The sequence below is a fragment of the Strongylocentrotus purpuratus genome, unplaced genomic scaffold, assembly GCF_000002235.5.
Source record: "Strongylocentrotus purpuratus isolate Spur 01 unplaced genomic scaffold, Spur_5.0 spur5_scaffold_6, whole genome shotgun sequence".
Lineage (NCBI taxonomy): Eukaryota > Metazoa > Echinodermata > Echinoidea > Camarodonta > Strongylocentrotidae > Strongylocentrotus > Strongylocentrotus purpuratus.
In genome coordinates this window covers 20,214,174-20,228,609 of record NW_022145612.1, presented here as the reverse complement: position 1 = coordinate 20,228,609, position 14,436 = coordinate 20,214,174, and the positions used below count along the sequence as shown (strand labels likewise).

Here is a 14,436-nt window from a genome sequence, read left to right as displayed (position 1 = left end):
TCCGGTATTCTCTATTAGATATTACTTTAAAATACATACATAATATAACTCTAAACAGAGATTTTTATTTTAAAATTTATTCAAAACAAAATTGTAATCATAGCTGATGGGACAGAGATGCATATAAATATATTGGCAGGATTGTCTAGGGCACTTGAGAAGCAGAGAAGCAGAGAGGAAGAGAAACAAAACATTAATGAGTTAAGGAATTTAAAGCTTGGATCACAGACAATGGGTTTTATTTATTTGAAAAGGGTATTGGGCTGGAAAATTGAGTGAAACTAACTAGTCGTTTATTTGATTTTATTTCTGCATTTTCAACATAATAGAATGTAATAAACAAACTATGTACATATGTGTTATTAACAAAAAAATCAAATACACATATATATAATCATATAATAATCTAAACCAATTCAATCATTATTAAAAAAACATAGTTAACAAATCATTTCAAAATTGAAAAATGCAGGAAACCACCATCTTAAGCTAGAGCTTGACTGTGATGGCAGCCTCAGGAGATGAACCTATTTGGTAAAAAGAATTTAATAATTTATTCATTTTCAGAGAAGATGTAAATAGGATTTGCTGGGAAAAGTAAAATGGTTCACCATTCATATCATGCTTGTAAAGTCATGTTATGGTAAGGAAAACAAAGCAACTTCAAATCCAACTGACTTTTTGTTTGTTTACATAAGTTTTAAAAAAGTGCTATTAAAGGGAAAGTCCATCTTAATATTAAGTTCATTTTAAGAAAAATGAGAAAGGAAAATTAGTGAAAGTTTGAGCAAATTCCAATAAATATTAGAAAAGAAAAGTTATGAAGTTTTGAAGCTGTCATCAGTGGAACACAAATTGGTAACAGTATGATGTATTATGCGAGCTCCTCTCTGTACAGAAAATGTCATAAACTTTGATTTTTTGGGGGTTATTTATGACGGAAGAGATTTGCTTCATACAAGGTTTGAATAAAAACATATTTACAATAATTGTATATATATGATTGAAAATTTTCTTTATGGGAAAATATGGATTTTGTATTTCTATTTTCGGAACAGGGCAGATGGGAGGGAAGCTTGCATCATACGTCACAGAGTTGCCAATTTTCGTCTGACTGATTGCAACTTCGAAAATTAATCTGGTTTCGCTCAAACTTTCACCATGGACTGTTTCTCTCATCTCTTGCTTCTGTCAAAACGGGGCGGACTACTACCGCTATACTTAGTCAAAAGTTCCTTTCTAGTCGAGCGCCCTCTCTCGAGAAGTTCAATTTATGATTGTTGTTTGATTTTGTTGACATGATAATCAGCACATCATTGACCGACCACCACTGGACTGCTTGTTCTCAATTGATATAACTCTTCTTTTTCATTCAATTCGTAGTTTTAAGAATCAGATGAAACTTTTAATGTGATACTGTAACACCTCTCGATCAAGTACATTAAGGTGAGCTTTGCTTCTATTATATCGGGATGCTTTGTGATGGAAGTTTTTATTTTTATGTTAGTGTGGTACTGGTATTGGTAACGGTACTGGGGTTGTAGAGCCGAGCGGTACGGGTACCTCTTCCGCTCGTCAGCCTGATGTAGCTGTAGGCCGTTCCATTTGAGCAGGGTGCAGGGAAGTGTTGAGATCGTGTGGTGCGTAGTGCAGTGACATTGGAAGTTGTGCATTTTGTGTCTGATTTCGAACTTGTGCCTCAAGTTTTATGTTGGAAAGTTTGGAATTCAATGGTAGATCTATTTTAGATCTAGATCTATCATTCTTTGTTTTTCCCCTCTCTATCTCCTTAAAAATAAAAACAACCGATGAATAATGTAATGTTTTATGTTCATTCTAATCAGGGTAGGGTCCATGTTTGATCAATCAATGTTTGATTTCAGAGTGTAATTCTTATCACTGTTAAATGGTATTTTATTATTAAATCTTGGCCATGTTCTCTGTCTGATACTAGAACGAGATCTGAATTGGTTGCAACTAAAAAATGGGATTAATCACAACACTTCCTAAAAAGGCTGTGTTGAGAGGAATTTGAAGACATGGAGACCACTTTTTTTTTTTACTCCCTTGTTGGCAAATTAAAAAAAATAGAAGCCAAAGTGATGTATTGAGTAGTGACCATGGCATAAAATACATTTACCTTTAGGGTTTGTGAGCAAGGAAACCGGACATTTTCAAATAAGGAATCTCCATCAAGGGATCTATGATTGATAACTTTCTATTACATACATGTATGTACAGTAGATGGATATAGTAAATTTTAACATTTTTTTATTTTGTTAAATGTTATTAAATTCTTAGTTAAGAAAAATGCATTTAATATCAGTTGTTGTTCTCCCATGTACGTGTTAATGATATTGGCAAATTACAGGGTATGCTGTTTTCAGTACGTTTTTGATGTTTTGTTTTACAAATGGCTTGTCAAATTAATTTTTCATCACAGTGTCTACATGTTTCTGCATGTACAGTATATAATTCTTACAAAGACTTTTAATTTTTTTTCTTCAGAATAAAGCTTTATTGTGGTTTGCTAAATTGGCTTGAAAGAGATAAAAGTTTTCTTTACATTTTTTAAAATTCTGTCCAAAAGTACATGTAATTAATAACTTTTTCAAAACAGATGATCTCATCATACCATACTACTAGTACTACATTGTACAGGTGTATGTTTATGAAATTATAAACAAGACTTACTCTTACTCATGATGGCTTCCCCTCCATAGAGTAGACATCCAGTCCATATACATGTATCAGTAATATACAAAAATGTAATACTGTACAGTACATTTAGACTGTTCATGTAACCTTATTATGCTAAATATGTTATAATAGTTGCATACCCGGTATTGTAATTGTTTCTAAATAACAGTGTAGGTAGAAGCACTGGTCATGTATTGTTTCCCATTATTTGTTATTGTTTTGGGGTTGAGGTACTATCATTTACATTGTACAGGTATGAGCATCAGAATTTGTTGTAAAAGTAGCAACTGAGTCTAACCTTGAATTTAAAAGAGCCTACCTGGTATATTTTAAAGTAGAGTTTAGTTTAGTGATTGACAAGCGGGTCAGTTATATGTCCAAAATAAGAATAGGCAGAAGCACACCTTCAGGTATTTTCAAACAGTTGCACAACAATAGCCCTCTTGCTCGCAATCAAAAGATTGCATCATAAAAGGATATTGATCTCTTCTTGAAATAGTTCTCTGCCATCCTAAAAGCATTGTTCACATATAACTATGTGACATGGTGAACTGCATCAGCAAAAGAAAATGGCATTGATCCGCCTAGTGCTTTACATATTTCTGTATACATGTATCTTTTTTATAACATGGTGAGAAAAAGTGAGTGGGCTTTGGGGCCTTTTTGATGGCATTTACTTTCTTTTTCACTGTCACTTGTCATTCTTTTGTACAAATAATTTTAGTTGTTGGTCATACTTACATGTAGCAGCTTTTGAGGCAGTTTATATTGTCATGTGTGAACGCGTCTTAGAAACTACTTGTTATTCTCCAGGAAGGTCAGGCACCTGACACTGAAGGAGAACAGTCATGATATGCCAATCCACAGATTATCCTCTTATGTACATCTCTTCTCTAAGTATTTCAAGGAGGAAAACATCAACGAATTTGAGTAAAGTGGTAACAACCTTAGATGATAATTGACAGCACGATGGGATGGGCTTTAATTTATTAGAATAGGGGTCTATTATCATTGTATTGATCCGTTTCTTGATGTAGAGTGATAGTAACAAAGATGTTTAGAACTTAAGACGCTGAATCATTTGAATTTGGAAAAGTAGGAGTGCAAGTAAAAGTGCGTCTCAGAGCTTAAGAAAGGGAGTGACAGACAGATAAAAAGCAACTCATGTATAGAGAAAAATGTGATAGAACTTAGAAGTACATGGACTTAGTTGGAGCACCTGAATGTATTTTAAAAGTTCTTTTAAAAGCTAATTAAGTTTGCTATTCACAATTTATAACAATGTCTTCATACACAAAGCCATTTTTTAAATGTGATTTATATTATTTTATATTTTTTTCCTGAAATGACCGTTTGAATATTTTGAAGAATTATAAACTAGATTTTGTATTCTCCATGTCAATTTACAGTTCAGACTTCATGATTATAAACCATAATGCTCAGACTCCTATTTCTTAGAGTTCTACCTTTGTAATTAAAATTCCAACATTGAAAAATGAAAATTGATGTTAATGTCAATGTCAATTGAAGAAATGTACTTTGTTGTAAGAATGAGAAGCAGAAATTTGTAATAGGACTTTTATTCCAACTAATGGCCCAAAACTTTCAGGTACTTCAGTAAGGCAAATCTGTCCCCCTTTTCCAAGCCGGTAACTGATAGAGACAAGTAATGACATCCTGTAAACACTATTATACCTTCTTGTACCAAAGAGATATTTGTTGAAGTTTGTTTATTTAAAATGATTTGTTTAAACCAGAACCTTTACACTACGGAAGTAACCTGGGCCCTGTGTGGTTATTTTTTTAGTCCTCCCTATAAGTTATGGACCCTACCACTAATCACCAGCTTCTTGTCATGGTAGAAAGAGAAAGTATCTCCTCCCCAAATTTGTAAACAGGAAAAGGAGATGTAGAAACAAACAAAATACACAGCTGTATCACAGGAGACTTTGAATAGGTTTTGATGCTTAACACAGATCTATGTAATATGAGAACAAAAGAACTTAAACCCGTCTTAACTCTATTCAACTGATCGATGACGCATGCTTCTTTAACTGTGCAGAACCATGGATTCTTCAAGTACAGTATTGGTTATGTTTGACACCCCTGTGGCATTCAGTTGTCATTACAATAGAATTGCCACTGGAATACATGAAAAACAAATAAAACATATACATGTACTTGCATTGTATTCAGAGAAATAATCTACTGCACAAAGAAGGGGACAAATATATATGTACAGTATACATGTAGGTAACTTTTTGATGACTAACCTTTTGTAAACAAAAATCTTTTGAATTGTTTTTTTAAATATTAGTTACAATGTATTTTGCATAAGGGAAAGATGTTTTAAATTTTAACCTTTAATATTAATGACTTAATGATAACATCAATTCTCAAAATCAATTTGTTGACATAATGATAACCTCAATTCTCAAACTCAATTTGTTAATCAAATCTACAAATACATTCACAGCAAGAAGGCTTAAACGGAACTTTTGACCTTTTCTCTGACTTTCTGATTGTACAATTCATCAAGAAATCAAGCTTTTACTCAGTAGCACTCAAAGAGAATTCATAAGGGAGGGGTTATGGAAAGGTTACTGCAGTTAGTCACATTTTGATGTTGAAAATACCAGCAATATGAGTCACTCCCGGGGCTTGGGTCAGACTCCTTATGGTAGCCCTTTTTATCCCCTCTTGTCTTGTAATTTTGTTTTTGTGGTATTTTTCTGGGAAGACTTTAATATTTATTGGTTAAAACTTGGTAGGAGGGATGGTGGAGAGAACCCATGACTTGCATTCTGATGTCAATATTTACAATGAGGTTTCATCTTGTTTGCCTTGATCTCTGACTCCGACTGAACTTGTTTGGATGGAAAGTAGAGAGAGACGAGGCTACAGCATGAGAGCTTTATTTTTCTTTTCTTTAAGTTAACATTCTTTTTCTCTCTTCCCTCTTCCTTGAATCTTAATCTTCTTGTTTTTCAGAAATTTGAGATTATCCTGTAAGGAGATTAGAATGTACATGTGTACATCTACAATGACTGTTTGTTCCTTTGTGTTTTATCCATGAAGAATAGAGTGGAGTAATTTCCTTGTCAATTCAAAGGTGCTTTGAAAGAAATATCATTTTGTAGTGCACATGCAATTATAGAATTAGTTATCCAGTCCAATTAAATGTATTTTTTATAATCTCATTCTAAGCAACAAAGATTAGATTGATGAATGATTCATGGCATATTTATTTATAGGGATGTTTTAAATGATTCAAATGTGATCAGGAACTTTTTACTTCGATGCATCTTAAAGGACGTTTCCTGTATTCTTTTTACACACAGAGATTACATGTATGCCGCTCTCAGCAGATAAAGTACATGTATTTATGTCATTCCTCTCAAATATCCATTTTATCAGAATAATAATTCAGTAAAGTCATATGCTTGGTCTCTGTGATTTCTGGCTCTGTTTTTCATTCGAGCATGCACAATATTAAGGCGGTTGCCATGCATGCTTGGCGAAGTGCAACTTCATTCTCATGTTAATATTGATGATTGTTGACAAAGGCTGCTCAGGTTCTGACACTCAGAAGAGGTCCCGTGTTTGGTTAGGCCAACAATACCTGGAGACTCCAAAGGGGTGCTGCTGCATGTACAGCTGTGTACAGTGTGTGGTCAGTCAGACATGGATTGTTTGCTGTCTACAGGCAAGATCAAACTTTACATGTCAATCATGCATGAACTTAGGCAGAGACAGAGTGTGACCTACGTGTCAATGGAGGCAGGCATACACCCTACATTTACATACCCATCCACTTATTGTTTTGCCATATCATTGCTTATTTACAATTTTGTTTGCACTGGAAGGGCTATGCAAATACAGGCTAACATATTTACAAGCTAACATATTTGAATTGAGCTCAGTAATGCAAACAAATCCACCACTCCCACACCCGCCCCCCATTTTTTTAAAATAAAAATTATATGGATATTTCATACATGTATTACAAGAAGAAAGATATACAGGATATACATGTATGACATAAATATAGGAATACATGAGGTGAAATATGTGGGGCGCCTGATGTAGAATCAGATAAAAATTAATGTTGTTGTGAGAATTGTGTGACTGGTGTAGTGGTGTATAAGGGGTAATTGTAGGTCTATGATACAACGAACATGTAGGCCCAGACCTACAGGCCCGAATTCACAAAGGAAGGTTTGTCAATAAACCAGGTTTTCGTACGTCATATGATGCGTTTTGACGCGGTTTTTAAAAACCTGGTTTGTAAAAAACAAAAGGAGGTTTGTCAACAAAAGGAGGTTTGTCTACAAACCTCCTTTGTGAATTCGGACTACAGTGTAGGACATAATGTTTGAATTGTAAAGAACATTTAAATAATTTATATATTAGTCATGTGTATCATTTCCATTTCACTCTTGACTATTAGATTTTAACATTCTGAAAGTAATACAAATGGCTATAATGGCTGAATTATACACAGGTGTGATACATGTAGCTCAACACCTCAGAAAAATGAACATTTGGGTTGGATGGAATGAAATTGTCGTTTGCCTGACGATTCTCCATTGAACCAATAGATAAATGAAACCCCCAGGTTACAACCTTGATATTAATCATACATGTGGTTGATACGCTACCCAGTGTTAACCATTCAATCAACGGTTAAGTGGCTGCTACCATACGGCCTGGATTCTATTCAACCCACTCTTCTTGTTTGCTCTGCCTGTAATGATCTAGCGCATGGAGGGTTTCAATTCATCACAGGTCTCTTTGTTCTGCTATGATGAAGCTGTTTTTTTTTAATTTGGTAAAATCTAAAAACAGATTGTTCCTGCATTGGGCACAAATATCACCTTACTTAGTAAGTTTTACTTGTTTTTACTTGTTTTTACTTGTTTTTACTTGTTTTTATGTAACATACTGTTTTCTTCACTCACTCACTCACAGGAATTCTTTCGCAGTTTCTTTTCTTTTATTCAGGACAGGTTACATGTAAATTTCACTATAGCAGAGTTGATATATTTTTAGAAGCTCTTTGTGCTCTCCAGAGCTAAATTGCTTCCTTTTCCCATCAGTATATTTAATTTTTTTATGTTTACCGGTATATTAAATTCAAGAAAATTATAAAGAAATGTGTTTTTACAAAAATCAAGAAAGAGTTATGAATAGAGTCAATAATGGGCTAATGAAAACATGACGTAGGCTTAATTATTTCTGTATGAAGCATGGAAGTTAAAGGGATAGTTGAGTTCTGTTGCAGAGGGCGCTACACAAAATAATTTTTTGTGAGATAATGAAAAGCTGAGTGTCAAATTTGAAAGAACATAATATTTGAAGGACAAAATCATCTGTTTGATCAAAATCGGTTCAGAGACGGCTGAAATATAACGATTTCTAACACCTTGTGTACCACCACAAATATTAGATATTTTGAAAAATTTGAAAAAAAACGTTGGAAAAAAAAGAAATAACGCCTTTTACGTTGTATTTCAGCCAATGCTGATGTTGGCTTTTTTGTTGGCATTTTTGTGTTGCTTGTATTACCCACAATTAGCCGGCTCATGTGTTTTTATTTTTAATTAAATAATTAATTAACGGTCACCATGTTTTTTTGAAAGTGGAGCTGAATTGGTATGATCGTATCGGCTAAATTTCACACATTTTTGGGTCTAAAATAACCTTCATAGCAATTTTAGGTTCTAAAAGGGCACTATAAATGTCATAGATAAGAATAAGAGCAATAACCATGCACTTTGAAAGCATTTGCGGTCTGAAAACAGAACTCAACTATCCCTTTAATTATGCTCCTGGATGAATAAGATTACATACCAAAACTACAAGATACCAGGGAGTCCATTCCAACTCCCTGAATACAGAGACCCTAAAGTGCACTGAGGCTAAAATAGGTCCATGATGTTCTTGAGTAACCTTCTTGGAAGTGAAATGACTGCAGCTTAATTCTGTTGAATCCTTGACTAATTTCACTGGATGCTTAGCTATCAAAAAGAAAACCTTGTTTGTGTAGTGTACCTTGAGGATTAAGCTACCCACCAGTTTGCTCTATTTCCTTATCAGTTATGTTTAAGATTAAATACTTTAAAAGATATATCCCAACTCCCAAACTCCCACGCATTAGTCATGAAAAAGTAGGCCTACTAGGCCAACTAGAATGTGAAAATATGAAAATTAATAATAGTTTTCAAAATAATAGGTTACTGTACATGTAGGAAATTAAAGGTACTATGTCCCATTTGCAGGCCAAAAAAATGAAAAAGTTAAATTCCAACTGCATTTGAAAGATAATACTAATTTAGAACTTCCCCCAAAAAGGTGGGGCTTGAAAATGTCTTCAAGTGGGAAAATAACAACTATTAGTTGTCAAATCGACTTTAGGGCTATAGAGCCCAAAAGTAATAGTCTTGATTTTCAGATAATTGTACCGAATGGTCATACGTTTTATGCTGCGCAAAGATTCTATCAGTTTAATCTTGGCCATCACAAGAAGTGGGTTATTGATGTAGACAAAATGCTCACGTACCCTTTACAACTCTTTTCATGTATGTTTTTACCAAAGAAGAAAAAAGCCAGTCAGTCACTCAATAGTGTCTGACAGTGAAGTCTAGCAAGTAAACGGTTTCCTTGCATAATTTGAATATGAGGATACTGCTAAAGTTTAAATTTCACAGATAGGACATACATGACATATTCATAATTCCTGCAAAATTCTACAGAATTTGAGGTTGGCTGCAAAAGGGACATAGTACCTTTAATATGATGGTCGGATATGCTACGTATTAAGTTGCACATGCATATCATATTGTATTCCGTATTTAGTTTTAAAGTTTGAACAATGTGTCCAAAGTCTTATCTTCTTCTAGTTTAGTTGAACTCTGTCTTGATAAATACATGAAAATATGTCCTGTAGTTCAGAGATGAGAGAGATACAGTTACTCGTTTGAATCATTATGTACAAACACTGTATGCATTCTTATTGTTTGTTTAAGAAGATAAAATAAAAACATTCAACAAGAAAATATTCTGATATTTAAAAAGAATCTCATTTTCGACACTAAGGGTAGAGCTTGAACAGGTTGAACAGGCAGACATGTTGCCATTTATATACATGGAGGTCTACATGTACATGTACATGTATATGTATTTTATCAACTGTTAACTTTTTTCTTCTTTTTTTTCTATTGCTATTCTTTGCCATTGGAGGCATCCTTGGAAATGATAAAAGATTGAATCAATTGAATCTGTAATGATTGGTAGAGCATAATGGCGTATGTAAACACCCTCCGTGGTTGATAACGTTTTCTTTTCTAAAAATAAAATGTGATCACACAGGTTGCGTGTTTGGAGGTGGATTTTGAGTCGCCTGGTTCCTGGTTAGGCGGTAAAGCAAAGAGCCATACATCATTTTACTGTTGACAAATCTTTGTTCCAATATGTACTTATATCTAGGCTTACATGGTTGTCATTGATAGGGCAAATGCCCCCCCCCCTGTTAAAAGCAGATGGAATTAAGGTAGTGGGGGGGGGGGGGAGGGGGTATATATGCCAACTGTACATGTTGAATGGTTCCAGTTGTATGTGGAATGTATTCTACATACATGTACATGTACATGTGCACATTATTTATTTGAATTGTTACTAGGTAATTGTAAGATGTATGACATTTTAAAAGTGAATGGTTTGACTACCTACATGTATATTTGTTAACCTTTGTTTTGTCATTTTTATGCTTTTGTTTATTCATTGCTGTTTAAAGAATATAATTTATTGGCAAGAGGCAATTCAAATGCATTACAGTAATAATACTGTAGTGAACATCATAAATTCATACTTTGATAGAAAACATTTAAACTTTGAACATCCATGAATTCCGTTGTACATAAAAGGTCAAAGACTACATGTGGACTAAACGTTGTTGATGAAATGTACATGTAAATTAATCTTAAATTGTGACATGTAGACCTTCCTCATTACTATTTTTAATCCCATGCTGTTTATTTCTTCTTGAGGTGGATTCTTACTAATACACCTCCATTAAACCATTACATTTTGTTGACATGATCTCATGGACCTTTGATCTGTTGGGTCAACATCCTGTATTCATATAACAAGAATGTTTGTATGCATGTTGCCTCCCTCAACTTGTTGAAAATATTTGAATTAATAGTCAAAGGTTATGTAATTAAAGTTACTTGATGGAAATGTACAAGATTTTAGGGAAAATCCCTTTGTATAGGAACTTTTACAGGCCTTTATTTGTTTGAGGACACGTATACAGCCTACAGGTCGATTACATTAGGCGAGGTAAAATTAAAGTCCTAGTTTCCTAGTTTTCTAGTTTTTTTTTCAGGGTGTCATACTCTTTAGTGATTCATATTTTCTGTGCCTACACAATTTCTGCTGGATTTCAATTTCAACACAAATTTTTGTGATATCATTTTATTTGTTCATGCATTACATGTACATACACAGACTAAAAAAAGAAAGAAGGAAAATTACATAACATGGACCTTTTGAAAAAAGAAACTAAGAATTGATTTACTTAGCCCTACATCTACATACATGTACATGTAGCCGGCCTGCCATATTTGGTAGTACATATGTACATTATAGAGTACAGGGTGTACTGGTACATGCATTATTAAACACATGTTCCTCGTTGATGATCATGATAATACTTGAACTCTAAACAAAAAGTTATTAAACTGTGCTATCATGCTTCATCGCACCATGCCAACCTACATTCATTTGCACTATATCTCTCCTGGATCTTTTTCATTTTTGTTCACCTGGGCAACAGTGACCTCCCTGGTCATATTGAATAGTTATGATTTGGGTTCATTGAATCAGTAATACAATCTGTACTTGTCACTTTTATTGTGTCGATCATGGTATAATTCATTTTTTATGTAATGGTAACTGAAGTTAAGTGCAAGTTGTCACAATTTTGAATACATATCCTTGACATTTATAGGGCTTAATATAATGGAGTGTAAACATGTTGTACAATAATGATGAAACTGAGAAGGAACCCATACTACAGGTACACATTCATAAAGGTTTCACAGCCAAAATTTTGACAAGAATTTCACGAATAAGAATTTGTTATCATGATTGAACTTGTTTGGTTCCTTTTGAAGTTTTTCCACAAATTTAGGAGTGTTTTCTGATGTTCAGCCAGGTCTATTTCATTATCCTTACATTTTTTTTCATCACAGAAAGTCTGTTTTCCTCATGACAGTCCTTTCAAATTGTTAGTGTTTTATCAAACTTACTTTCTTCCACAACAACTATATCATACATGTACATGTACATGTACATGTCGGTCTACGATGTAGTTTTACACCATTAGAATGTTTAAGAATGTTTTCGCAATGTGTTGGGTGGGATTTTAGAAGGGATTGGAGGCAGAAATACCATCAGTGACCATGAATAATCTCAATTCACAAAACATTTTGTCACATCCATCATTCTCTAGCTGCATTTACACTCCAACCATAAACTGTCCTGGTTTTTATCACATTTCTGAATTTTGTCAGAAGTTCTCTTGGTTCTTGGTTGGCTGGTCCTCCAAAATACTCGTCTGAGTTTTAACTGGAGGAAACGACCCACAAACACAACAAAAAACTCAAATCAAAATACCCTGCTCTGGAACATGTTTTTTTGAAACCATATCTCAAACTTCACTGTCTTTTGCAGTGTAGTATTAAATGCTTGTGCTCAAAACACTGTTATTCCGTTTTTTGCTTACGTGACTCTCCTCTTCCATATTAAAGCATACAGAGCAGCCTAAAGTGGCGTATGCACACAAAGCACACCCCCCCCCCCCCAAAAAAAAAAGAAGAAACAGAATAAGCAACACATGTTTTTTCCTTCTTTTCTAGTTGTGTAAAAGTACCAGTACTTTAAAAAACTGATGGTTTTTCAAATTGATTTTTCTGCAATGTAAATGGGCCCTTCTGGCTTCATTTCCCATAATAGTTCTGTAATCCCCAGGGAAAAGTGATCCCTACTGGCTTTGCCCTAAACCTTAAAAAAAACATACAAGGTAACTGATAGAGGTCATCTGAGGTGAGAGGTCAAGAAAAGTGCATTGTTGTTTATGCCTCTCTCTCTCTCTCTCTTTCTCTCTCCCAAGATTTATGGGCTTGAAATCTACAGTTCATTTTTCATCCCATTTATTTCTATTTTCTTCAGTTTAGGAAAATGTGGGTGTGGGCTGAAATGTAGGGAATGGGGTTCAGCTAGGGTTTTCACATTGACGAGCATCTTTATCCTTGTGAAAGTATTTATTGAAGGCCCATAGGTTTCTTGCCTTTTATTTTATATATTTACTTGACAAAAATTTGATTCAGTTGACCTTCTTTAAGTTCTTACAGTATTTGGTTAATGACTTAAAAAGGGAAATTCAGAAACACTTTGATATTTTAATGCTACAGTGTAGTTTGTTAGCCATGGTTTATTGGAAGGCGCAAAATGGCTGTTCAGTGTAGGTGTGCTGTTATTGTGAATTCTAATTTTTTACAAATTGAGTAGATTGAATGGGCATTGTAGATTGCTAAGTAGATTAGATAGTATCGTGAAATACATGTATAAATTGAGTTAATTGAATACAAAAAAGGTGTAGTAGATTGCAAAATAGATTATAAAATACTAATTAAAATACTAATTAACTACCCGGTAACGTAGAATGCTTGAGGCTGCATTGAAAATCTATTGTGATACCCCTACATGTAATTTTGCTGGAGTTAGTGGAGTATGAACACAAATATTTTGGGAGCTGAGTATGCATTAACGGGTTAAAAGTCAAAGTTTGTGCAATCTGGAAAACATCAATGGCAGAAAGACAGGACCCCCCCCCCCTTATTTTATCTTTTACAAGGCCTAGTATCACATCTCAAGGCATATTAGCTGTAAAATTCTCTTTCCAAGCTGTAAGTACATGTATTTTATGCATTGCATGAACTTGCAAAGAAGGCAACTGATTAGAATCAGCATTTCATATCATATCAGTGAAATTTATTTGTAATCTTGACTTTATAGGAAACATTAAACCAAATTTATTCCAGATCTCCACTTGTCCCTGATGTACAGTATGTGTTTATCGAAATCTGTCTCCATACATAAAAATGTACATACGGTATACATGTATTCTCATCTGTTCAGAGCCAGAGGGAAGCTTACTCTGTAGTAAGGTACATGTCTATGATTTAACGCCTGTCTGGCTCCAATTAACTGATACATTTGTTTGTTGGTCAATAATTCTTGTATCATAGTAAGATTTTTCTCTTTCCCATACTTGAATTGACATCTAATTTCATGCTTATAGATCTTACTGAAAAGGCTGTATACACCAGATTAAACAGCCGGTATGCAACTCAACAGTATCGTGATGTAACAACAGATAAAGTAGAATTAATACTACAGTATACCCAACAATCTATGATAATAATACGCTAAGGCTCCACGGGGGGCGCGACGTCTCCGCGAGCCTTTGTATTCTATTGTTTTTTAATGAGATCGCCGACCGAAGTTGGTGCGGCTATCTCCTCCTGAACCCTCCCCTCGGGGTACCCGTGCCCGGTGCCATCATCCGCGGGAGAGTCTACTCTGTGGAATTGGCTATACTCCGCCCGAGGTCCTCCTCCGTGTCGACGTCCAGGGCGAAAACAGACGCGATATGCATAATGCAGGGTA

The 14,436-nt window shown here is 34.4% G+C and overlaps 1 protein-coding gene across 1 annotated transcript in view; it reads left to right on the top strand.

Moving 5' to 3' along the window:
* Positions 1-1,318: 1,318 nt before the first annotated feature.
* LOC752284 (inactive tyrosine-protein kinase PEAK1) overlaps positions 1,319-14,436 on the top strand; it is a 31,398-nt gene continuing 18,280 nt past the window's right edge. Inside the window, exon 1 of the mRNA XM_031000296.1 lies at positions 1,319-1,446. The gene's annotated coding sequence lies outside the window, so the exon portion shown is untranslated. The remainder of the gene's footprint in view (positions 1,447-14,436) is intronic.